Here is a 26,644-nt window from a genome sequence, read left to right as displayed (position 1 = left end):
ACTCAAGGGGAATACACGAGCAGACATGCGCTCTGACTGTTGACCATGTTGGTCACCGATAAGAGGAAGTGAGGGAAAAACAGCAATGAAGCTGCGAGCTGAGCCCTACCATGTTCAATAGACTCCTGTGAACCTGGGTGGAGACCTGGTTGGCCATCTGTATGGCAAGACCTGGGGACTCCTGGGCCCAGAGTCAGTGACATAGCCACAGAGGACTAGAGCGGAGATTTAAGTGTCCAGCTGGTAAGAAGAAAGGGCATATGCACAAGAACACCCACACTTACAGATAATACCCACTTGACCTGGCTTCAATGTCTGGATAATCAGAACTCAACTAGAAGAAGAAAGAAGAGGAAAAAAAAGAGTAATCTGATACAATTTGATGAATCTGACTTACACTTGTGGATGCAGTAGCTCAAAAGAAGGAACAGATCTCTACAACAAGGATCATCCCCACCCCCTTGATATACAAGGTAGACAGGGATAGGCAACTTGGACATTATATACCCAAAATTGGGGGGCTACAAAGGCAAGAAGTGACTGGCTTACAAGCTTTCAAGAGGGAGCCTAGATCCAGAGGGCGTGGAGGAAGGTAGAATCTCCACTAAGTAGTATCCAATCTGTCTGGGTGGGGCTGATGAAAGGAGATGGGGATAACACTCAAGTGGCACAATAGTGAATAATTGCTATCAGGACTGACTGTGAGGGTTAGAAATGTAAAGGTAGATGTTTTGTAGCAAAAGGAGGGGAGTGGTTGACTTTGCAGTCTAGGAGCCGAGGTCCCTGGGAGTGAAGTGTGGGACCCTACCCAGAGAAACAGAGACACCAGAGATAGAGACAGAGATGATGACGTGGATGGAAAGGCTCAGAACTCTAGACCCAGAAAGGAAGAGGGAGAGGAACTGTGTGCTGACGACCAGGGAGAAGGCTTGTAGGGTATACCCTTTGGTTGGTTGATGATGCATAGAGGGGACTGTAACCATGGCAATGAAAAACATAATTCACAATAAAAATTAAGAAAAAAAAATCATACAGATTTGTCATAGCATGTTTCTATATATGTATTGACCTATGCTACAAATATTGAAGAGCAAAGATGTCAGCTTGAGGACGAAGGTGCGCCTGACCCAAGCCATGGTATTTTCAATAACCTCAGATGCATTGAAAGCTGGCCAGTGAATAAGGAAGACCATAGAAGAATTGATGCTTTTGAGTTATGGTGTTGGAGGAGAATATTGAAAGTGCCATGGGCTGCCAAAAGAACAAACAGATTTGTATGGGAAGAAGTGCAGACAGAGTGCTCCTTGGAGGCCAGGATGGTCAAACTTTGTCTCTCATACTTCGGACATGTTGTCAGGAGGGACCAGTCGCTGGAAAAGGATATCATGTTTGGTATGGTGAAGGGTCAGAGAAAAAGAGGAAGACCCCTCCCCCCCAGCAAGATGGATGGGCAAAGTGGCAGCATCAATGGGCTCAAGCATGGCAACAATTGTGAGGTTGGCCCAGGACTAGGCAATGTTTCATTCTGTTGTGCATAAAGTCGCTATGAGTCAGTACCAAGTTGATGGCACCTAACAACAACAACAAATATATCCATGAATATAGTGGCGCACACAGGGGGCAAAGTTGTGAAAACATATTAGCCATAGCCAAACATTTTCAGGGAATGAGTGGCTGGGTCTGAGGGCTCAGGACCACAGTCTTGGGGCACACCAAGGCCAATTGGCATAACAAAATCCAGCACTACTTTGGTGAGTAGTGACTGGGGTCTTAAAAACTTGTGAGTGATTTTCTATTGGTCTCTTTCCATCTGTAGCAAAGTAGAGTGAAGAAAGTCAAAGATGCATGGAAGCATCTAGTCCACTGAACTAATGGACCACAGGACCTTCAACCTCTACAACTCTGAGGCTAGCTACCACTATCCACTGTTCTGAAAGGGGTCGCATTAGATGGTTCTGGATGGAGTGGGAGAAAAATGTGGAACAAAATTCAAAATCATAAAATGACTAGATTTACTGGTCAGATGGAGACTGGAAACCTCAAGATATGGCTTTGAGCCACCTGTCAGGCTAGGAACGGAATTTGCCCCATGGCTCAATTATCAGATAAACAATAGACAGAACTATAAGGTTAATGATAACACTAGGGAGTCCACACTCCTTGGAATTAGCAACCATTTGAGATCAAAAGGGTAGCATATGTCCAAGGACAAAGTTCATAAAACTGGAAGAGTTAGGGAAAAAGGAGGTATGGAAATAGGAACTCAGAGGAATTGGCATAAGTGATACTTCATTGTGGAGACTGTAATCAATGATATGATACAAAATGTGTATAGAATAAAATGGAATTTGTACTTGAATAGAAGTTTGAAGAGTTAGGTATATTTCATATCTGACCTCAGTCAAATGTTTGTCTTAGTATATGGTATACAGTGCACCTTTGTACAAATAAAAAAAGTAAATACTCCCAGATCCAGTAGAACATCTTTAGCATAATAATACAGCAATAATAATACAAATGTTTTTATGCACAGTGTGTTACAATGTAGTGCCTACTTGTTATTAGGAACCATTTGTATGTACTTTGAATTTTTAATATGATAGTTTTATGGGGATTGGTTCATAACTATTGGTTGTAACTACGGATCACAACCTGGCACTGTCTTATGTTATTTGTTTGCTTTTTAATATTGTTTTCCTAAATGTTTAAGTAAAATTTAGCCTTGAGGAAGATGTGACTATTCTCTGTGTACTTCCACTTGTTTTCCACTAAAACTCCACCACCCCACTTCCCCGCCCCAATGCCTGGAAGTTGCTTCAGTTGATTTGAGAAGACAGCCATAGGAATTTAAGCTGGGGAGTTATGCAATCAGATATTTTCTAGAAGCACTTTGGTGTTAAGGATGAATAGGAGATTGAAGAGGTGGGAGGCAGAGAGATCAAGTGGGAGACTCTATAATAACCCAAGCAAGAGATAGTGATGGTGATAAAGGTGAGGAACAGACTTGAGAAACATATAAGAAGTGAAATTGATAGTATTGGAAGACTGTCTAGTATATGGAGTTGGAAAGAAGATATAGGTTAGGATTACCTCCAGGTTTTTCTTGCATAATGACATCACTGACAATAATGGGGAATGGAAGAAAAGTAAGTTGTTTGGAGGCGTGGTTAAATACATGTAATTTACAAACACTGAGTTTGAGTTGCTTATGGGAGTTCTAGTGTGGTGCTGTAGGCTAATATGCTGGACTGCAAAGTCACTTTGAACCACAATGTTGCCTACTATGGGTTGCTATGTGTTGGAAGCAACTCAACGGCACTCAACATCTACAACATAGCACATAGGAGTGGAGGTGTCTAGAGAACTACATGCACAGTTCTGACACCTGGGAGATATAGAAAGAGAGGAAACAAGAAAGTAACATGTGAACTCTGGGGGACATCAATGTTTAAGGACAGATTTGGGGAGAGAATCCAGAAAGAGAGAATGGGAAAAGAATATTTCAAAAGTCAAAAAGGATCCAGGACTCCTTGGGTAAATGGTTGTTTTCAGCTTGTCCTAGAAAGCAAGGAAATGTTGAAAGAATGATGAAGATATGTCAAAAGAACACAGGAGCCAGCTTGAAGCTTCTTCCACTGGCTAAATCTATTTGAACATCAAAGCAAACAATTATAGGAAAGGATTATAACTGATTTGACTAAGATAAAAAAAAACTACATCCATACTGAAATAAAGAGATGGGAATAGGATGCAGCCGTAATCAAAGAACTGGCACCACGTGCCCAGCTGGATTTCAGAATTGCTGTGAACCAGTGGCTGCTATGTGCTTTCAGGTTTCTCCGTTTTAAAATGAAAATGTTCATAGCAATTATCCTATACCTGTCCCACTCTTCTGACAGTGTGTGGAAGGCAGATATCTGTGTCTTTACTTCACAGGACTTTGTCTAAAGAGGACTGGTATTCAAGATGTTGTATTCACAGAGGGACTGTGCCCAAGGAGCCTCATACCTAAACCTAATTTAGATGATGTACTCCTAAAGCTCAAGCTGATGTTACAATAGAGACTGAAGAGCCTTGGAGGAGGGGATGAGAGCATTTTGCATTGAATAGGATGTGAGTTGTGATCAGATGGCAAGAGGCAGCAGCAGATTTGGCTTCCAAAGATGGATTTCAACAATATCTCCCACTCACCTGGTCATCTTATAAGATTTTGACATTCCTCCCATTGAGAGGTGGGGTCTATGCTCCCTTCCCTTTGATACCGGGTAGGCTTTGGTGATTGTTTCAAAATCATTAAGATATGATGAAAGTGACACAATATGACCTCTTAGGCTAGGTTATACAAAGTAATGCGGCTTTTCTCTGGTTCACTGCAATACTCATCCCTCTTGAGACTTTCAACTACCATGTTAGCAGTACAATTGCTCTGAACCAACCACATTCGGAGGAAACCTGAACTAGCTCTGAGACAACAGGAAAAGAGACGTTTGCCCCACCAGCCTCCTGCTGTTTAAGTTCTAGCGACCATCTGACTAAAATGACTGTGAATCTCTGAACCAAAACAACTATCCTGAACTCTTCCCAAATTCTCATCCTACAAAAGCCCTGAGGTCATAAGATGGGGTTGTTTTAAGCCACTAAATTGGAGAGATTTGTTTTGTAGCAATAGATAACTAGCACATGATAAAATGTTAATACTGGGGGGACCTGGCTAAAAGACATACAGGAACTAACTCTTTGTAGAATGGTTCTCCAATGCATGTGTGATAGAGGGGCAGGGTACAAGGATCATAGTCCTCTTTTGAGGATTACTCGGGGCCGTCTACACCACCCAAGTCTATACCCACAATGATGGAGGGGAGCTGGAACTGGGTGGGCCTTCAGAATAGGGAGGTAACATAAACTGAGGCTGAAATCTCTCCTTTTCTCTCTATCACCTACACACCCTGTAGTTGCAGCTAGGAATGAATGGTTTCAATTCTCCAACTACATGGCTAAGGAAAATATTTTTCTGCATTTTCATTCTTCCCTTCATTTGTCCTGGGAATTCTTCTGTATAAAGAGCTCTACCCTTTCTGAGAGTTGCCCTGAAAGTGAGGACAGTGTGTTGACTAAGCATGTAGTGTGTCTCTCTTTTTTCTTATTTAGTCTATTTGTGATCTGCTTCCTTCTTTTCCTCTGGGGGTGGGCTAGATTGGAGCGCAGTAATATAAATTGTTCTAGGATCACTGGGAGCAAGACCAGAAGCACACTCAATTGCTAATTAGAAAACTGAAGGCGCAAGTCCACCCTCAAAAAAAAAAAAAAAAAAGATCTGGTAATCTACTCCCAAAAGCCAGTCGGAAAGCCCTATGTAGTTCAGTTTTACTCTGACACATACGGAGTTGTCATGAGTTGGAATCTGGTGGTGGCAACTGGTGGTGGATGAATTTTTACTTCTGAGTCACTCACAGAGACTGCCACATCTCTGGCATGGCAACAAACCCAGAAAAATCCAGAATAGGCCTTCAGTGGTCAACACTGGATGACTCATGTAACTTTCTATACCCAGTGTAGGTTCTTCATACCTACTGATCACTCATCTATAATAGGTATGAAGAGCTTACATTGAACGTAGAAGGTTACAGGAGTTATGGAGAAGGTTGGTATCCAGTAAAGAACTATACTTTAATGGAAACATTTGGGACAGTGTCTTCACTTTATTCAATTATATAAGTGTTTACTGAGACTAGCTATTGTTTTATCTAGTGTGACTGTAACAGAAATATTACAAGGGGTTGGCTTTAACAAACAAATTTATTTTCTCCGGTTAGAAGACTAGAGGGAGACTTTCTCTCTGTTGTCAGTTCTAGGGGAAGGTCTATGTCTCATTTCAGTTTCTTTTCCTTAGTTCCTTGGCCATCTTCATGTGATTTGCCATCTATCTTCCCATCTCTGCTTGCTTCTCTGTGCTTAATCTGCATGTTTTATATCTCAAAGGTGATTAGCTTAAAACACTGATACAGGCACTTAACAACAGCAAAAACAATGATATAGCCTCAATAACATAAGAAAGAAAACTTTATTCTCAAATGGAATTACATCCACAAGTATAGGTATTTGAATTTTCAAAACATATTTTGAGAGAACACAATTCAATCCATAACATGTGTGTCAAATTTTGTGCTAGATGCCGAAGGAACTGATAAATAAAGACAGAATTCCTGCCCTCAAGGGGCTCATAGACAAGTGGGAGAAAGGCATGTAAACAAAATACAATACAGCAAAATGTAGTAATAAAGGAATGAAGGAAGGGAGAGCCAGAAGTCATCAGTACAAAGAGAACCAAGAATTGAAAGCTGATGAAGACACTATGGTGGTGAGCATGGTGGAGCATGGATATTAGAGGACAAGGGCAGAAGACAGAGATCTATAAAAGCAGACTTGGGGCATGAAATTGTGGAAACAGGATTGTAAATGGGCATGTCAAAGAGGAATCTAGTTAGGAGAGGATGTAGAACCTAAACCAGATGTTATTGGTTGGTAAGTGCCAACGTTAAGTCTGCCTTGACTCATAGTGACATTGTATAGGGTTTCTGAGGAGTAGCTTGTGGGTTTGAACCGGCCTGGCGATGAACAGTCTAGTGCTTATACTAGAACGTCACACCAGGACTCCAAACCAGATAGTAGGCAGGATATAGATTCAAGAAGAGTTTACAAATGCAAGTTATATGAGTATAGACGACTTTTTCTATTTTAGCTCAATTTAGGGGGCAATTTCCAATGGAAAGTGAAAAGTAATGTTGAACACAAGTAGAGAAAACTGAGTTTGGAAAATAGAGTAACAGGAGGTAATAGGAAGCCATAAACCAAGAGAAGAAATAAAACCCAGTCTTAGATTTCTTACGTCTCTGAAAGAAAAATTCTCCACTTCTCCCTTTGCTGTGGCCATGAGAGAGATAAGATCGTCACCAGACTACCATAGACTTAAGTGTAAAATGTTGTTCCTTCAGTGATGAGTTAGAAAGGGTGGAGGAATTGTTACCCTGTTGCTAAGGAAAAAGGAAGGGGCTGTTCCCAGTTGTCATGGTGACAAGGTAAGCGCGTTCCCTCGGTACCGCCGTAAATGTATGAGACAGTTTGCTCTCCTTGCTGCTATGACAATATAGAGAGCCTGTTCTCGTCGCCCCCTACCTCCTGCCGCAGTTGCTAAGACAAGGTGGAGGTAGGGGTTGTCCTTCTCTCGCCGCCCTGTTGCCTTGGAGACGGCGGGTGCCCTGGCCCCTCCCACTCGGACTGACAGCGGTGGCTGCATCGCGCCTGCGCAGTGTTCTCTTCCCCCCGCAGTCTCTGCGCGTTGAAGCCGGAGACCGCGGCGGCCTCTGCTAGGACCCTCCGCCCCGGAGCCGCCGGCCGGAGCCATAGCCGCAACCACAGCCGCAGCGTCCCCGCCGCCTGCCGCGCCCGCCCCCGCCGGAGCAGCCTCGCGCACTGTGAGTCCGGACTGAGGCGACGGACGCCGCGGGGCTGAGTCAGCGGGAGGCCCGGGCCCAGGCTGGGGGAGGGGAACTGGGCTCACCCCTGCAGCCCCCTGCCTTCCCCCAGTGCCACTGTCCCTCCAGCCGCATCTCCCCCGGCCAGCCCCTGCCCTCCATCCCTCTCTCCAGGGCTCTCTGCGGCCTCTGATGGCCAGGCCTCCCCGAGCCACTCCCCCTCCCCTCTCTCTCTCTGGACCCTGCTCGAGGATCCACCTATCTGAACTAACACCCCGCTGTCGCCCCCCATCCCCTCAAAAAACTCCTACCTCCCGTTCACCCTCGTCCCGTCACCTTACCTCTCGTGGGCCCGGAGCCTCTGGTTTTCCCAGTGATATGGGAGCAAAAGAGTGACGAGGAAGACTCGGGTGGAGGGCATTTCGCCTGCCCAAAGCGTGGGCTTCTTCAGGTTTGTGGCCCACAGGCTCCTGCCTGACTGGTTTTGGAGGAGCAGATCCGGACAGTTGTAATTGGCTGCTAAGAGCTTGTGGGGCTTTCGGCATAGATTTTGTCGCGAAGGGATCAGCCCCATCATAATCTGCTACTGTTTAATGAACACCCACTAGTGCTTGGTGGCCTTCTGGTGGGCTAAGCTATTGCCCTGGCCAGTGCTGCAGAGGGAGTAGAGGGAGCAGAGACAAAGATTGCATTTGGGCCCTCAAGTTCTTGTGTTTCCGGCGTGTTGTTGTGAATAAGCATCTTGTAGTATTCTTTTAAATGCTTTATTTTCCTGGACAACCCTGGTATAATGTGAGGTTTGGAAACAGGCTTGATATCATCCATAGGAATGTTTACTGTTTGTATGTTGGAGAGCCTGTGACAAGACTTGATCTCTAATACCTGTTAATCCAAGTGGTAACCAACTAGATAATAGAGGATTTTAACTAACCTACAGAGTGGAATGAGGTGTAGGAATGAAGCCTCTACCCACTCCCCCACCCCACCCCTTCCTTCAGCTGAGTCTTCATAGGGACTGTCACCTGATAGGGATTATAGCATGTTTGGACAATTACTCGGGTATGTTTGCTACCCATCCACCTACCCACCTTGTGTTCCCAGATCGTGGACTAGAGGACAGTCCCAAAATGTTTTCTTTTTCCAAATGTAGCAGAAACTGAAGTCAGAGCTGGTGCCCACAGCCAGAAACTGTCTCTTAATAAACATGCCTCAACTTGTGGACTCCTAACTACTGTGTATAGACTTCACTGCCAGCTGCCTTTGATTTATTTGGTGGGAGGGAGGGGGAAACTTTCAGAGTACAATGTACTATTAGAAAGTAAGTGAAATATGTCATTTCTCTGGTCCAAAGAGTATGTTTTTCATGCCAGGCTGCAAAATGACTGAATGGTCCACTTCTGAAAATCATGGTGAAAGAGCCACTTATTTGGCATTTCTGGGGTTGCAGATACTGAGACATAATAATTTAGCATTTTGACTTTGCTCAATCATGGCCTATTGGCAGCCTCATCAGAGCCACTCCCTGCCCCCATGCCCATCAGATTAGTTTACAGTAGCAAAGACGGCTGTCGCCCTAGTTTTAAACATAGAGATGAATTTCAGGAAAACTACAGCCCCCATCCAGCAGTGCAGTTTCTTGTGTTCTGAATGCCAGTCTGGGGTTTGGTGGGATGCACCTGCCTCTGGCTCGATGGGAACTGTATGGCCTGAGAGTTACATTCCTTTTATGTGTTCCTCTCTGTGTCACATAGCTTGCCACTGAAATACCGGAACAGGGTAGGAGCAGACAGCTGTGCTGGAGAGCTGCTCCTCCTGGGTTGAGTGTATTTTGGGAATCAGCAATATTACTGTGATGGAGAGTTGTGAAGGAAGAAGCAAGAAAATGTGTCAAGGCTATGATAGATCAGGAAGGTGTGATTAAAAAGTTCTCTTTCCAGTTTGCTATGGGATAGTACATTTTTAGAACATCAGAGTGGTTTTTATATGGGCAAATTTGCCTTTGAAATCCATACCAATGTTTTATGAGGTAATGATGGAATGCCATTTAAACAACTGCTATTGGGAAACAGGACTAATACCTGTCTTAATACACTGCCTATCCAGCTGCTCCTAAATATAATTGTAAAGATCAGGAAGAGGGTCATGATTTGAGCCAAGTTATACCTAAACCAATGGAATCAGTGTGGTGGTTTTGTAGGACTGTAGTCCTTTGACCTAAGACACACCAGCAATTTATCAATAGCTTTTCAGTAAAATGATTTAACAGTCTAATGTTGATTGTAATGCCTGTGTGCCGTGTAGTCGGTTCTGACTCATAGCGACCCTGTACAAGGTTTCTGAGGCTGTAAATCTTTACGGGCACAGAATGCCTCATCTTGCTCCTGCAGAACAGCTGGTAGTTTCGAACTGCTGACCTTGCAGTTCGCAACCCGATTCGTAACCACTACATTGATTGTAAAGTGCATCCTAATTTCAGAAACATTAAGCAGCTAGAAAGTGGCAAGACCGAGGCTTAAAGTATTTGTGTGCTTTAGAATCAAGAAAAAATGGTATTTAAAATGGCCCTGTCTAATGACGACATTACTGACTTACCATCCTGAAAGTACATTTGGTGTGAACAGGTTTCTTCAGGTTCTTACTCAGAGCCAGCCTTCTTTGTAGAGCTGTGTTTGTAAGATCATATGGAGCAAGGCATGCTGGGTGGTTACTGAACAGAGGAGACTATGTGGGAATCCACCCGCTTCAGTATGGTACTCTCCGGAAGCTGAGCCAACTAGCTGGCAACAAATGTCTTAGGAGTTGTACCTGGATTTAGCCGAGTAACATCTTTCAGAAACTGAGCAGAAAATAATAATTTCTCAGTCAGAACGCATTTTCTCAGATTTGTTTATAGACACATTTGCAAAGATCCTGAGGCACATGCCCTCCCTCCCATTTTAGGTTGTTAGAACTGGAGGGTCCTCTGGTGTTCTGACGAATGTCCTCATTTCTAGATTTTAACACTGACACACCAAAAATTAAGTGACTGGCTGAAGGTCACCTAACTAATGCAGAAAGTATGTGAAATGCTTTGTAAACTCTGGACATCTTGCCAAATGAATGTTGGTGGTTATTAGTAGCTGAGTCAGGATTCAAAACCTGATGGCCTGATGAGAGTTGTTTCTACTACACCCCATTGCTTCATCCCTCATGTTTAATATTCCAGAGAGTTTTCATAAAAATAATTTAGTATCCTGTAATTAGCCCTGCAGACAAGGGCTTGTTTTATCATCTGAGATGTTGCAAAGCCAGGCGAAATTTAGTGTCACACTACCTAATTAAATATTTATTCTTGCCACCTTCAAAATAATAATTTTTTCCTCACACATTCTGACTTTAGGAAGGTTTTTCTTTCCTTTTAATTTGTATCAACTAACAGAAGCAAATGTGAAATTGGGCATTTGACATTTTCTCAACTTCTTATCTGTGAGGCTGCTGCATTCCAGAAAGCTAGGTGGAGAGGGTTAGAGGGGACTTGGTGGAGGAGCAAACACCTTGAGCTGCTCCTGGAGTGCTTCCCAACACTTAGAATGTAACCTTTTGTAGGTCTTGGGAGCCTGAGGAACTTCTAAGCTCTATCCTTGGGAAAGTAAGGCAGTCTGGCCTCTGGGAACAGATGGACCTGAGTTCAAGTTCCAGTCCTGCCATTTTCTGGTTGTCTGGCCTTAGGGGAGTTATGTAACCTCTGAGCTCCAACTTCCTCATCTGTTAGATTGGAATGATAACAGTCTGCTTTATAGGGTTGTTGTGAGTATTAAAAGTATGTATTGTTAAAAAGAGGGAATAGAGGTAAATACTGTTAACCGATGGTGCATGGAGGGGATTGTAATCATTGCAATGAAACAAAATATGATTGGTTGAGTGCAAGGCTGATGATCTGCCCTGTAAACTATTACTCAATTCACAATAAAAGCTTAAAAAAAATTTTTTTTAAGTATGTATTGGTGTTAAGTGCTGTTGAGTCAGTTCGGACTCATAGTAACCCAGTATAGGGTTCCCAAGGAGAAGCTGATGGGTTTGAACTGCCAGCCTTGTGGTTCACAGTTCAGTGCTGATCCTACAGCACCACAACAGGAGTCCAAAAGTATGCCTAATATGAGATGTTGGTAAGTGCCATCAAATCAATTCTGACTCATAGTGACACTGTATAGGGTTTCTGAGCAGTAGCTGATGAGTTTGAACTGCAGACCTTTTGGTTCAAACTGACCTTGCAGTCTAGTGCGTATCCTACGACGTCACACCAGGACTATTTATTGAAGTTTATAAAATGAAAAAGAATATTTTCAAAGTTGTATAATGTCTGAAGTCCATTTGGATCCTGATTTCATCAGCCTTTCAGCAGCCCTTTGCATATGTTTGAGAAGCACAGAGAACAGATTTGTCCTGTGAAGACCTGGCACTTGCAGTATTATTTCAACTGCCCAAATAGGAATATTTGAAATGCCTCTTTGTCTCCATGTATTCAGCCGACCTGGTTATCTGCAAGACTGGAGGGGCAGGAGCAGTTAACTTGAGGTGAGCACAGACTTGGTGTGATTGTGTTTGTTGTAGGGGCAGTTAGTCCTCCTGTGGGAGGAGGACAGTCTGGGGAACGATCTCAATCTGAATAGAAGAGCTGCAGAACTCTTGCTTCTGAGGAAAGCTCACGTGGCCTTCATTCACTTCACCCATTAGAGGTGTTGCTTTAATAGGTGACTCTGCTCAGATCAGCTTCTGCAATGTCAAATCCAGAGGGCTGAGGTAGAGGTCTGTCCACCTTAGGAGAGGAACCTCCTCACTCGTGAGGAGACTTAAAGGAAGGTCATTTATGATGACAGCATTTACAGATGGGCTCAAGGCAGAGACTACAGATGGAAGAAGGACAGAGTCATCCTCACTCCACAAACTAATTAAAATTCTTAGGTAGAGTCCACTAGGGTAGATGGCCATGTTTAGGCATCTAAAGTTTGATAAGCTAAACACCACAGTGTTTACCTCTGGTAAGCAGGGATTTGAGTAGGAAAGGGGAGGAGGTGACTCAAAAGGGAAAGTTCACTTTTTTACTTTATATTGTATCTGAATTGTTATAAGAAATGTGTGCTTTTGTAATTTAATGAAGGCCAATGGGGTTGGTTGTTGTTGTTAAGGACTATTCAGTTGATTCTGACTCTAAACGATCCTATATAGGGTTTCTGAGGAGTGACTGCTGGGTTTGAACCGCCAACCTTATGGGTAGCAGTCCAGTGCTTATCCTACAGTGCCAGTAGTTGTTTTTCAGTAAATATAGTTTGGTACCGCGGGAGAAAGATGAGGCTTTCTGCTCCCATAAAGATTTACAGCCTCGGAAACCCTGTACAGAGTCGCTAAGAGTCGGAACCGACTCCACAGCACATAACCACCATCACCACAGAAGAAGTAGGTACCTTTACTTCCAGCCTTCACTGCAAGGGGCAGACAGTTTCCTTTAAGCAATGTTCACCTAATGAGGTAATTATTGTTGCTAAGTGCTGTTGAGGGCATTGGGAGGAGCAGCTGATGGGTTTGAATCACTGACCTTGCTGTTAACAGGCCAGTGCTTATTCTACAGCGCCATATCAGGACTCCAGTAAGACAATTGTTGTTGTTGTTAAGTGCCGTGGAGTCGGTTCTGACTCATAACAACCCTGTATAGGGTTTCCGTGGAGCAGCAAGTGGATTTGAACCACTGACCTTGCAGTTAGCAGTCCAGTGCTCATCCTACAGTACCAGTGTGGCACTGTGGGTTAATGTGCGGGACTGCAAAATCGGTTTGAACCGAAAGGTTGGTGGTTCAAGCTCACCAGGAACTTTTTGGAAATCCTATACAGGGTCACTTTGGATTAGAACCAACTCGATGGCACTTAACAACAGTAATCCATTGCCATCAAGTCGATTCTGTCTCATAGCAATCCCACAGAATAGAGTAGCACTGCTGCACCATAGGGTTTCCAAGACACTAAATCTTTATTAAAGCACACTGCTGCATCTTTCTCCCACAGAATGACTGGTAAGTTTGAACCACTGATTAGTGGCCAAGCACTTTAACCATTGCTCCACCGGGGCTCCTTTAGGTGAAGAGTTTTGTTGTTAAGTGCCTTCGACTTGAACCCTCCTAAATGACTGCTTCCCTGGCAGTCCAAACTACTTCACTGACCTTTTCCCTCACCACTTCTTCCTAGTCTTTTCATTTCATCTTGACAACAGTCCTCCCTTTTGACTAGTTGAAGCCGTTATTACTCTAATAAGCTAATTTATTTTTCAACTATTGGCTCAAAAGTCATCTGACCTTATGACCTTTATGAAAAATCCATTCCTGTTACTCACTGTCAAAAGGACTTGCTATTGGCTTACAAGCTTTCAAGAGGGAACCTAGAGCCAGGGGGCCTGGAGGAAGTTAGAATCTCCACTGAGTAGTATCCAGTCTGTCTAGGTGGAACTGATGAAATGGAATGCCGATGGGTCTCTTGTGATACAACAGTGAATAACTGTTATCAGGACAGATTATGAGGGTTGGAAATGTAAAGGTAGATGTTTTATAGCAAGGAAGGGAGTGATTAACTTTCTAGTCTAGGAGCGGAGGTCCCTAGGACCATCAACGGAGAAGAGCGGAGAGCAGGACCCTACCCAGAGAAGCAGTGATGCCTGAAATGGAGGCAGAGATGATGACGTGGAGCGATAGAGCAGCTGGGGACTTTAGATCCAGAAAGAGAGAGCAACTGTGTGCTGAAGACTGGGTGGGGTGTGTGTGTGTGTGTAGGGAGCAGGCTTGCAGGGTATAGCCTTTGGTTGGTTGATGATACATGGAGGGGATTGTAACCATGGCAATGAAACGATATACGATAGAATGACTGTGAAACTAATGTTCTCCCGTGTAAACTATCACATAATTCACAGTAAAACATTTTTAAAAAAAAGGACTTGCCATGTAAAGGAACTTCAGCTGAGATGCTGGGACTTTCTGTTACAGTAACTGCACTTTAGAGTTGTTGTTGGTAAGTGTGGTAAAGTAGTTCCCACCCATAGCAACCCTGTATAGGGTTTCCAAGGAGCAGCTGGTGAGCTTGAACCACCAACCTTGCAGATCAAACTGACTTTGCAGTCCAGCACATTAACCCCCAGTGCCACACCAGGATTCCTTAGCGTTAATAGAGCATGCCTTTGGCATAGTTATTTATTAACTGTGTCTGTTTGGAGTGCCTGATAAACTATGATAAAATCATTAAGTGTTGTTGAGCTTTTAATTTTGTTGTAAGTTGGCAAGTTGTAGCCAAATAGTCTGCTTACTATAGAAAGATGACACGTCTTATCATTGGGATGTATGCTTTAGCTTGCTTATCCAAAAGTTAGGATGGAGTATGATGAGTAGTTCATATCCCATCACCCAGTCTTCCCTTTGGCCAAGAATAGAGATTTGTGACAGTTGGCCAAGGTTGGCAAGGCATCCTCTAGCCAGGGATAGTTTTTCCTTTGTGAAGAGGCTACCAGCCAATTCTGGCCCGTGTTCTAGATCTTGTTTTCAGCAGCACCATCCCCACCAACTTGGCTAATCTGGCCTTTATAACATAACATCTGTGTTTTTGAGTTTTGGGGACTTCATTTGTTTAAAGTAAATCAAGACTTGGCCAATGTTTTGACTCCATATAGCATTATTTTTTCCTGAAACTATTTTCTACATATAGGCAATGCATACCGCTCATGTCTTATGTTTAAAATAGGCAAACAAGAAGCATTGTTAAAACTCTGCTAAGTAGTTTGACATTGGTAAGAAAAGTCTTAAAGGTACATGTCTTCTTAGTTACCTAGTACTACTATAACAGAAGTACCACAAATGGTGGATGACTTTAACAGATATTTATTTTCTCACAGTTTTGGGAGCTGGGAGTCTAAGTTCAGGGCACCAGCTCTAGGGGAAGGCTTTCTCTCCCCGCCAACTCTGGAGGAAGGTCCTTGTCTCTCTGAGCTTCTTCTCCTGAGCAGTCTTCAGGTGGCTTGGCGTCTCTTCTCCCTATCTCTGCTTGTTTAATTAACTCCTTTATAGCTCAAAAGAGATTGCCTTAAAACATACCCTGGAATAATCCTGTGTCATTAACATAACAAAGAACTCCCACTCTTAAATGGGATTATAACTACAGGTATAGTGGTTGGGATTTATATCACATATTTTGGGGGAACACAATTCAATATGTAAAAGTATACATACCTTTAGACCAGAAATTTCAGTTCTAGGAATATTTAGAAAATCAAAAGTGTATGTCCAAATACTTGTACAAGGATTTTTATTACTGCAATATTATTAACAATATCAAGCATTTAAAACAACCAGCAAAGTCAACAAGATAATTACAAGGTATTTAATGTCAGTTTAAGGACTAAGGTGCGCCTGAAGCAAACCATGGTATTTTCAATAACCTCATATGCATGTGAATGTTGGACAGTGAATAAGGAAAACCATAGGAGAATTGATGCATTTGAGTTGTGGTGTTGGAGGGGAATATTGAAAGTACCATGGGCTATCAAAAGAACAAACAGATCTGTGTTGGAAGAAGTGCAGCCAGAGTGCTCCTTGGAAGCCAGGATGGCCAGACTTGGTCTCTCATACTTTGGACATATTGTCAGGAGGGACTAGTCCCTGGAGAAGTATGTTTGGTAAAGTGGAGGGTCGGAGAAAAGGAGGAAGACCCTTAGAAAGATGCATTGGCACTGTAGCAGCATCAGTGGGCTCAGACGTAGCAATGAGTGTGAGGTTGGCTCAGGAGCAGGCAGTGTTTCATTCTGTTGTGCATAGGGTCTCTATAAGTTGGTACCGACTTGATGGCACCTAACAACAACAACAACAACTCTTTATTCACTTTTTTATACGTGGTGTGGTGCTGTAGGATCAGCACTGGACTGAGAACCGCAAGGTCAGCAGCTCAGACTCACCAGCTGCTGCTTGGAAATGCTATACAGGGTCTCTGTGAGTCAGAATCGACTCGACAGCACTTAACAACAACAACAACAGTGTCATAATTAATATTAATTAGATGGCTAATTCATTTCCTCTTTGAAAGAGTGCCTAAGTAGTATTTTTGTATGTGTGGCTATACACATAGTTTAGAAACTCCGAAGTCCGGCCACCCAAATGATTTAATCTCTCTTGACCAAAAAAAGATGTCAAAAATTTTTTTTGAAAAAAAAAAGGGTGTGTATTAATTAGTTTTAGTTTTTGTCTTCTAATTTTTGTTGTTGAGTAATTTTCACCATTTTTTTTGTTGTTTTCCAATTCTTTGGATTCCCAGTTCTCGGGTGACCAAGGGCCTTTATTTATTGCTTTCTTGAGGGTTTGGGTAGTTGTGGGCCCCTCTGTCCCCTCTGTTTAGAAAGGCTATGTTCAGGGCCACTGAAGCCTCCCTCCTCCCTTGGCTTGTGGATATATTCCTGCATGGTCCTCATCTCAAGGCCCCTTTTTCTTCCAGAGATGGTTGAGTGCTCCCCAGTGGCTGCCTGGCCAGGCTACTCCCTCTTTTTCCTGCTGGGGAAAGGAAGATGGGAAGGAGGGGAGCATCTGGCCCCATAACTGCTTCTTGCCTGATCGTTCCCATCCATACACACTGTGTGCAGGACTGCAGTGGTCCAGTCAGGTGGATTGAAACCTGCCTTCTACTGCTTGAGTCTACCTAACTCTAAGCACTGGAGTTGTGGGGCTTCTGGCCTCCTCCTGGGGCTCTGGAACTTGGAGTTGAAGGCCTGCCATATGGCTTGTTGTACAGCACGGCCTGGGCTGCAGTAAATGTTTGCTAAGCAACATCTGAGTCTTTTTCCAAATGGTTCCGATTACTCAAACACGTTTTCCAGATGGGTAGAGTCCTTCCTAGCCGCCTGGGATTATTAGTGAACAAGTCTTTGGTTCTGACTGAGTGGAGGAGACTCCACCATGAGGGCATTGTTGTCCTGACCAGTTTAGGCATTTAAATTGTGTCTCCTGGCTAGCAAGAAATGAAATCTTAACTGCTTCTGAGTCAGTAAAACCATAGTCAGACTAATGAGTGTGCTGCCATGGTAAAGGGGAAGGGACTGGACTAGTGCATGAAAAGAAGTATCCCTTCCCAGGTGAGGAGTGTCTCACTGAAGGTTTATCTCTAGTTCTGTAGTATGTACCATGCAGCCAGCCGTCCGCCCCCCCCCCCCAATCCCCACCAACCCCAGCCAGTTCCTTGCAGATTATTGCTACTTATTGGAGACTCTAGTTTATTCTCTGATTTGTTCTCATTTTAGATTGGTAAAGTTCACAACTGAAAGCTCCCAATTTTGGTATCCTACTAACACCTTTAAGAGATAGGACCACTGCTAAGCCAGAGTTGTGTTATACTGGTCCCCAAACAGCAAGGTGTGGTGTTTTGAGATAGCTTGATAAGACTTGTATTTCCCATAAAATAGTTTCCAGGCTTATACATTATTCATATAGATCTGCATATTGTCTTCACAAGGGCTTATTCTATGTAACCACTCAAAAAAGTATTCTCAGAGTCTCTTCTGTGTTTTGTAGTCTTAGGCACTATGGGATATAAAAGAAATGAAATGCCTCTACTCTGTGTCCTTGAGGAGACGCTGGTCTGACTTGGAAAAGGAGATAGCATATGTATGGAATGAGTGTATGAGACAATATTGGATGTTAAAATGGTGCTGCAGGATAAGCATTGGACTGCTAATGGCAAGATTGGTGGTTCAAACCCACCAACCACTTCTCAGAAATCCTATACAGTGTTGTTATCAATTGGAACCAACTCCATGGCACTTAACAAACAATGCATTTTTGGTGCTTTATTGTATAAGACATAGTCTCTGCCCTTAAGGAACTCAGCTAACATTCTTATGAGAGAATTGGACACAGAATTAATTACCTAAGTTACTATGACTTAAGGAGAGGGGACAGAATGCTTTGGTAACCCAGAGTAACCCCTGAGCCTGGGAGAGCTTCAGAGAAGGAGACACACTGGAGCTGGGTATGAGGTTGACATGAGAGTACACCACAGAATAGACGAGTGAGAGACTTCAAGGAACAGATGTGAAAAGAACAGTGAACTTACTATAGGGTCTAAGTACAAAAGAAGTCTAAAAAGGAAATAAAAACCTTTGTGAACTGTAGCCATCAGAAAAAACTTCACAAAGGATGCAGAAGCTGACCTTGTCCTGAAAATGAGCAGCCTAGGAGTGGACAGAGCATCAGGAGGCAGATGCAGCCTCAGCAAAGGACTGGCTGTGACAAGGATTCTAAGCAGACCAGCCTTACGAAATTAAGAGTGTGAACTGGTTTTGAGTTTGAAGAATATCAGTGAAACTAACAAGGAATTAGGAAATTGAAGAGGCAGTTTAGAGATGAATTTTGTTTTATTCAAAAAGAATTTGAGGTGACAATGGGGACAGCCAAAAGCTGAGGTGAGAACAGAGCTACAGATATGGAAGTCATCAATACAGAGGAGGAAAAGGTTTCCCTGGAAACAGCCTCTCCAGAGGACCTGGGTGCAGAGTGAATGACCAGAGCCCCAAGTGGTAAGCTGTAAGGCTTGCCCACAGTTAGGAAAAGGTAGAAAAAGGGACTAGAGGAAGTTCACGTGACTCAGTGTCAAGGAAAGAGACAATGTCAAGCAGAAAGCTTCAGTGCTGCCGATTTAACTCGAAGAAAGAATGGTGCTGATTGTTAATTATACCAATTCAGTAAAACACCGGTAATGGAAGCCAGATTGCATAGGGCTAAAGGGGAAATCAAAATATTTGTAGAGGCTACAGATGGTCACCAGAGAGTGGCAATGGGCAAGCAGAGAAAAGTAACCAGAAGTAGCAGTAGGATCCAAGATCTTATTGTTATAAAATAATTCTATTCCTTATCATCAAGCATTGAAAACTACAATAAGTGTGTGTTGTTTGTTTTACAGTGTGTTCCATCTATAGATTTCTCTATAGCAATATAGTCTATATATTTGCCAGTTTAAATAGTCCATTCCTTCCATGGTGGCCTATTATACTGATAGCAAAATATATTTGATCATCCATCTATTTATCACTGGGCAAGTGGGTTATTTTCAACATTTAGCAATTATAAAAATCTCTGTTTTACCTGGAGCGGCTAGAAGAACAGAAGATACTTCTTGAAAGAAAGACTGACAGGAAAAATACAAAACAATAAAGGCAGTCTGACTGATTACTACAAGAACAAGCAAGTTGTTCACCCAGGAGACATCAAGCCAAGTGGTTGGGTCCCCTCAGAGCAAAAGGTCCCCTTCTAAGACTAAGATTCAAGGGGAATACACACTCTGATTGGTGACCACGCTGGTCACCGATAAGAGGAAGTGAGGGGAAAAACAGCAATGAAGCTGTGAGCTAAGCCCTACAATGTTCAGTAGACTCCTGTGAATCCAGGTGGAGACCTGGTTGGCCAGCTGTGTGGCAAGACCTGGGGACTCTTGGGCCCAGAGTCAGTGACATAGCCACAGAGGACTAGAGTGGAAAATGAAGTGTTCAGCTGATAAGAGAGGGCATCTGCACAAGAACACCCATACGTGCAGATAATACCCACTTGACCTGGATTATCAGAGCTCAACTAGAAGAAGAAAGAAGAGGGGAAAAAAAAGAGTACTCTGTTACAGTTTGATGAACTTGACCTACACCTACGGATCATTCCCATCCCCTCTATACACAGAGTAGACAGGGATGGGCAACTTGGACATTGGCTACCCAAAATGGGGGAGGGGGGCCTACAAAGGCAAGAAGTGACTGGCTTACAAGCTTTCAAGAGGGTGCCCTAGATCCAGAGGGCATGGAGGAAGGTAGCGTCTCCACTGAGTAATATCCAATCTGTCTGGGTGGGGCTGATGAAAGGAGATGGAGATAGGTCTCTTGTGATAAAATAGTGAATAATTGTTATCAGGACTGACTGAGGGTTGGAAATGTAAAGGTAGACATTTTGTAGCAAAAGAAGGGGAGTGATTGACTTTGCAATCTAGGAGCAGAGATCCCTAGGACCATCAAGGGAGAAGAGCGGAGGCGGGACTCTACCCAGAGAAGCAGTGATGCCAGAGATGGAGGCAAAGATGATGACATGGAGAGATGGAGCGGCTGGGGATTTTAGACCCAGAGAGGGAGAGGGGCTGTGTGCTGACAACTGGGGTTGGGGGTGCAGGCTTGCAGGGTATACCCTTTGATTGTTTGATGATGCTTGGAGGGGATTGTAACCATGGCAATGAAACGATATAAGACAGGATAAATGTAAAACTAATGTTCTCCATGTAAACTATCACATAATTCACAATAAAACATTTAAAAACAAACAAATCTCTGTTCTAAATATCACTGTACACATTACTGTTTTTTTTTTTCTTTAGTGGGTTATTTCTTCAGGGCATATTTAATTAAGTGGAATTATAGAGGCAAAGGGTACTAACAGTTTTTGGTTGGTTGGTTGGTTTTTAAGTAGGTTTGTTATACATGTTCTCCATGGTAATCTGAACAATTTACAACCAGAGTGAGAATTTTACATTGACCTAAAATGTTTTTGATATAAGAGGTCTGAGAATGTTTGATGGCAGAAGGGAAAAGGAGCCACCTGAAGAAAATGTTCCAGGTACAAGAGAGAAAGTAAGCAGCAAAGACCTACCTCGGGATCATCAGGGAAGGTTAACTTTCTGAGGATCCTCTGAGACTGGTGGGAAGAGGGGTCCAGCTCTTTCTCCCCTTGACTTAGTGAAGTCCAGGGACATGACTGAGGCTCCTACTGTGATAAGACCTTCATCTCAGTAAAGCAGACCCATGGCCACTCCCTGAGGGAGGGGCAGTGACGGTCTGAATCAACCCACTGTGAGCTAGGGAGCACATGAGAGATGAATTAAAGTCTTGTTGAGCGGCGTGGAGGCCGAGTTGGACCATGAATTCATAATGGGCCAAGTCTCTGAAGTCCTCTAGCCTGGAGAAGAGGCAGAATTTAAGAAGTCCAGAGGTAGCTAGCTAGGGTCAGATGTGGAGGAAAACACCGCAAATTCAGGATGGGCACTCACTGGCTGTCAGCGGGGCTGAGGGGCAGAGTAATCATAGGCACCAGGCTTACAGAAAGCAGATTTAGAATGTGAGGAATGAGTAGTTGGGTTTTAGCAGAGGAAGATTTTAATTTTAAAATTTGTAACGGACTGTTTTTACTTTTAATATTTCTACCTTTGTGTGATTTAAAACAAATATGGATATGTATTAAGGAACCCTGGTGGCACTGTAGGATAAGCACTGGACTGCTAACTACAGAGTCGGCGGTTCAAAGCCACCAGCAGCTCTACGAAAGATAGATGAGACTGTCTGCTTCTGTAAAGACCTGCAGTCTTGGAAACCTTATGTAGGGCTGCTGTAAGCCAGAATCAACTGGATAGTAGTTGGTTTGGGACTTTAGTTTTTGTTTTGGGGTGTGTATAACTGGTAACCATTTAAAAATTAATAATTGAAAAAAGTCTCAGAAGAGCTATGCCTTCAGGGTATGGTTGGGTCTTTGAGATTGATGAGGGGGAAATGAAACTTGAGGAGGATCAGGAAGTCTGACTTGACAAGGTGTTAGAAGTGTGAGGAGTCTCCACTTGTCAGTCACAAGTTCCTATGTTTCCTGCTTGTCTATGAGAGCGACACCCAGGCACCTGCACACCAGCAGTGTTTAAAACCTGAGGAGGTAGGCCTTCCCGGAGCTTGACAGTCACATGTTAGGTGTGGTCCTGGTTCTTGCCAACTCTCTGAGCCATCCCTCTCTGGCCTCTGTGAGTGGAGGTTCTTCCTCCAGCAACTGCAGCCCCTTGCCAGGAACACCATTTCAGCCTTCACTCAACCCCGCTGCTGATTGCCTTTGTGCAGTATACAAACTCTAGTACTGTTATATAGAAGTTCTGCTTCCTCCCTTGCCTGGTTTTAAACTTGGTGTTTGCCTCCTCCAGCCCCTCTCCTCATCCCTCCTAGATCATCACTTAGGACTCTACCCCTCCTTGGACCTGGCCTTTATTTCACTTGCCGATTCACGTTAATGTTGCACAACTGAAGCTAGCTGAGAGGCCTTGCTTGTCATTGACTCGTGCAAAGCCATCACAGGGACTGATAGCAGGGAACTCAGGTAGAAACGAGGGAATAGTCAGATGCAAGAATCAAGGGTTGTTTAATGGATAAACCAGGGTCAATGGTTTGCCATCTTCTCAGAATCTAAAACTGAGTCTAAACCCTGCCTGAACATTTTGTAAATACCATTTCATTAAAGCCAGGACCTAAGCAGGAGTGTGGCTCCCTGCCAGTCCCTACCAGGAAGGAACAAACAGCTTGCAATGTGGGCCTGAAGCCAGGTGGGGTAGGAGCTAAGGTGCATTGTTTTGCTTGTGGCATTAAATGGCTCTGTGTAAACAGCCTCCTGCCGCTGTTCTTTCTTTTCTGATTAGCCTAGGTGGGAATAATTAGCCCTGAGCCCATAATTAAGTAAAGTGAATTGTAAAACTATTACTGATAGGCTGCTATGTAATTGTTGTTGTTAAGTGTGTAGAGTCAGTTCCCACCCATAGAGACCCTGTATAGAGTTTCTGAGGAGCAGTTGGTGAGCTTGAACCGCTGACCTTGCAGTTCAAACAGTTTTGTAATCTGGTGTATTAATCCACAGGGCCACACCAGGACTAAGAGTTGTTTAATAAAACATTTGTTTTATTATATATATATATTTGTGTGTATGTGTTTGTATAAGTATTAGATTATAATATAAAATGTATTTTTGTTACTCAAAAAGTTTGGAAGTCATTGCTTTCAAAATACCCAGTCTCGTTCTTTTCCTCTATAGCAATGAATGTGATTATAATTATACAGTTTGTATAATGATTATTCTTTATTCCTCTCATTGGGTGATAAACTCCATGAGACAAAGATCACAGCTGAATAATTTACCCATCCAAGACTTGATATGTAGTTGAGGCTTTACAAAAAATCATAGGTGAATAGATTTTGAGGTTCTATAAAAGGGTCCTGGAGACCTAGTGTGGTACTGTGGGTTAATACACTGAACTACAAAGTCGGTTTGAGCCACAAGGTTGGCATTTCAAGCTCACTAGCCGCTCCTCGGAAACCCTATACAGGGTCTCTGGGGGTCAGAATTGACTCGATGGCACTTACCAACAACAACATAAAAATGGGTCCTGGTGTGTGTGTTGAAGACCTCGGGGTACGGGGGAAGGATTGCATGGAGGGGATTGTAATCATGGCAATGAGACGATATACGATAGAATGAATGTAAAACTAATGTTCTCCCATGTAAACTATCACATAATTCACAATAAAACATTTAAGAAAAATAAAAGGGTCCTGGTGTGGCTCTGTAGAATAAGCACTGGACCACAAGGTTGGCGATTCAAACTCACTAGCCACTCCTCAGAAACCCTATGCAGGGTCACTATGGGTCGGAACCTACTCAACAGCACTTAACAATAACATGAAAGGGTCCTAGAAATGAGATAGTTATTGCTAACTATGGCAGTAATATTCTAAAACGTCTTTGCATTCATCCCTAATGGACAAGGGCACCAGAAAGAGCAACTCTAATTTTTTAGTCTGTAGGTTGGGAAACTGAGAAGGCCAAAGCTACCACCACTTCTCAGATGGAGATGCAGAGAATAAGAGGATACATCACCCTAGTCAAGAGGTTTGGGCAGAGTTAACTTTCTCCTAACATAGAGACAGAGTTAGAACATTCAGTGACCACGCCTGCTACGTGATCTATATATGCTTACGTAAAATGCTTGTTTGGTGTAGCCTTTCCCAAAGGTTGATCTCCTAGCCACCTAGGCAGGGGTGCTGAAACCCTGGCCCCAGGATCCCATTAGCTTCCAAGTGTAGGCTTCAGAACTCCTTTTCTCCCCTAAGTATACCCTACCCTGCCCTCCAATCTTTAGAGAAGTGATGTGCTTCCTGGGTTTGCTCTCTACACCTGGCCAGTTTAAGAACAAGTAGGCTGAATATACTGTGCCTTTCCAGGTGTAACAAGCTCAGGGGATGTCCCATCACCTGAAAGACTCCATCATCAAAATCCAGCAAGATTTAAAAAAAAAAAAAAACCCAGCAAGTCATTGCTGTGATTCAAAGCTGTCAAAGGATGTGCTAAAAGGTCATAACCTAAGAGAACTTCTGCCTCTGAGGCCCTCTTGAAGGATATCAGTGATAAATACAGAACTTGTCAGAAGTCTTTCAGATCCTGTTTGTTTCTTTATCTTTAAAACTCATCGTTTGAACTCAGGTGGTTTTGCAGTATCTAGCTGTCCTGTGGAAATTATGTTGCTTGCTGCCTGGAGTAGATGACCTTTTTAAGAGGGACTCAGGAATAATTAGTTGTTTCAGAGCTCCCAGAACTGTTAGACAAAGCATCAAAATTTTCTGGAATTGGATTTTTGGAATTGACAGCTCCTTCTAACAGCCTCTGTAAGGAGGCTGCCTGGCAGCAATCCCTAAAGAAGCTACCTAAAGAAATGCAGTTTGTCTGGGGGCAGCAGCTGCCTCTCACCTGTGGTCCTTTCCCCTTGTTGGGATTTGGGGTTTGGAAAGGCATTCCTAACACAGTTGCCAAGTCCTTAGCTATCTATCTAGAGAAGTTGCTTAAGAATTTTTACATCATTGGTCTCTCCCTTGTTGTTGTTGTCATGTGCCATCGAGTCGGAACCGACTCATAGCGACCCCATGCACAGCAAAACGAAACAATGTCCGATCCTGGGCCCACCTCACTACTGCTGCCACACTTGAGTCCATCAATGATGCCACCTGGCTGATCCATCTCGTTGGGGGTCTTCCTCTTTTTCTCTGACCCTCCACCCTACCCAGCATGACATCCTTCTCCAGCTACTGTTTCCTCCGGACAAAAGTAGGAGAGACGAAGCCTAGCCATCCTGGCCTCCAAGGAGCACTCTGGCTGCACTTCTTCCAAAACAGATCTATTGGTTCTTTTGGCAGTCCATGGCACCCTCAGTATTCTACTCCAACACCACAACTCAAAGGCATCAATTCTTCTACGATCATCCTTATTCACTGTCCAGCTTTCGCATCCATATGAGGCTATTGAAAACACAATGGCCTGGGTCAGGCGCACCCTAGTCCTCAAGCTGACATCTCTGCTCTTCAATACTTTAAAAAGTTCCTGTGCAGCAGATTTGCCCAGTGCGATACGTGGTCTGATCTCTTGACTGCTGCTTCCGCGAGTGTTGATAGTTGATCCAAGAAGAATGAAGTCCTTGACAACTTCAATCTTTTCTCCATTGATAAGAATGTTGTTTATTGGTCCAGTGGTGAGGATTTTTGTTTTCTTGACATTGAGATGTAATCCATATCGAAGGCTGTGCTCTATAAGTAAATGTTTCAAGTCCTCTTTACTTTCAGCGATCAAGGTTGTATCATCTGCATATCGCAGGTTGTTAATGAGTCTTCCTCCAATCCTGATGCCACATTTTTTCTTCATATAACCCAGCTTCTCGTATTATTTGCTCAGCATACAGGTTGAATAAGTATGGTGAAAGAATACAACCCTGTCTCACACCTTTCCCAATTTTAAAACATTCAGTGTTCCCATGTTCTATTCGAACAACTGCTTCTTGGTCTAGGTACAGATTTCTTAGAAGCACAATTAAGTGTTCTGGAATACTCATACTCTCCCTTACCCTAGTAGTATTTACTTTACTTCAAATTACTATTCATTAGCTTTCCCATGATTTTTTTTTTTTAAATAAGAAAAAGATTATTCTCAAAATCACTATTACCTTCCCTGTATTTTCAGAGAAGCTTCTTAGAGTACTGTGTGTCTAATTACTATCTTTAATGTATAGCCCATTGTCACTGAGTCAGTGCCAACTAGGAATAGAACTGGCCCATAGGATTCCCAAGATTGTAATCTTTACAGAAGCAGACTGTCACATCTTCCTCCTGTGGAGCAGCTGGTAGGTTCAAACCGCTGACCTTTCTGCTAACAGCCTAGCACTTAACTATTGCACTACCAGGACTTATTCTTTAATATGAGGGGACTTCAAAAAGTTCGTGGCAAAATTGAATTAAACGATAATGGAATTTTTCCATGGACTTTTTTGAAGCCCCCTTGTATATAGTGTTTGTTGTTGTTGTTGTTGTTAAGT

General features: G+C 43.2%; 1 protein-coding gene across 1 annotated transcript in view; it reads left to right on the top strand.

Annotated features, from left to right (window-relative positions):
- The first annotated feature begins 7,305 nt into the window (after positions 1-7,305).
- Positions 7,306-26,644, top strand: part of MAPRE3 (microtubule-associated protein, RP/EB family, member 3) — a 101,192-nt gene continuing 81,853 nt past the window's right edge. The window contains exon 1 of the mRNA XM_006835210.1: positions 7,306-7,472. The gene's annotated coding sequence lies outside the window, so the exon portion shown is untranslated. The remainder of the gene's footprint in view (positions 7,473-26,644) is intronic.

Source organism: Chrysochloris asiatica, unplaced genomic scaffold (genome assembly GCF_000296735.1).
Source record: "Chrysochloris asiatica unplaced genomic scaffold, ChrAsi1.0 scaffold00016, whole genome shotgun sequence".
In the NCBI taxonomy this organism is placed as follows: Eukaryota; Metazoa; Chordata; class Mammalia; order Afrosoricida; family Chrysochloridae; genus Chrysochloris; species Chrysochloris asiatica.
This window is presented reverse-complemented; position numbering and strand designations above follow the sequence as displayed.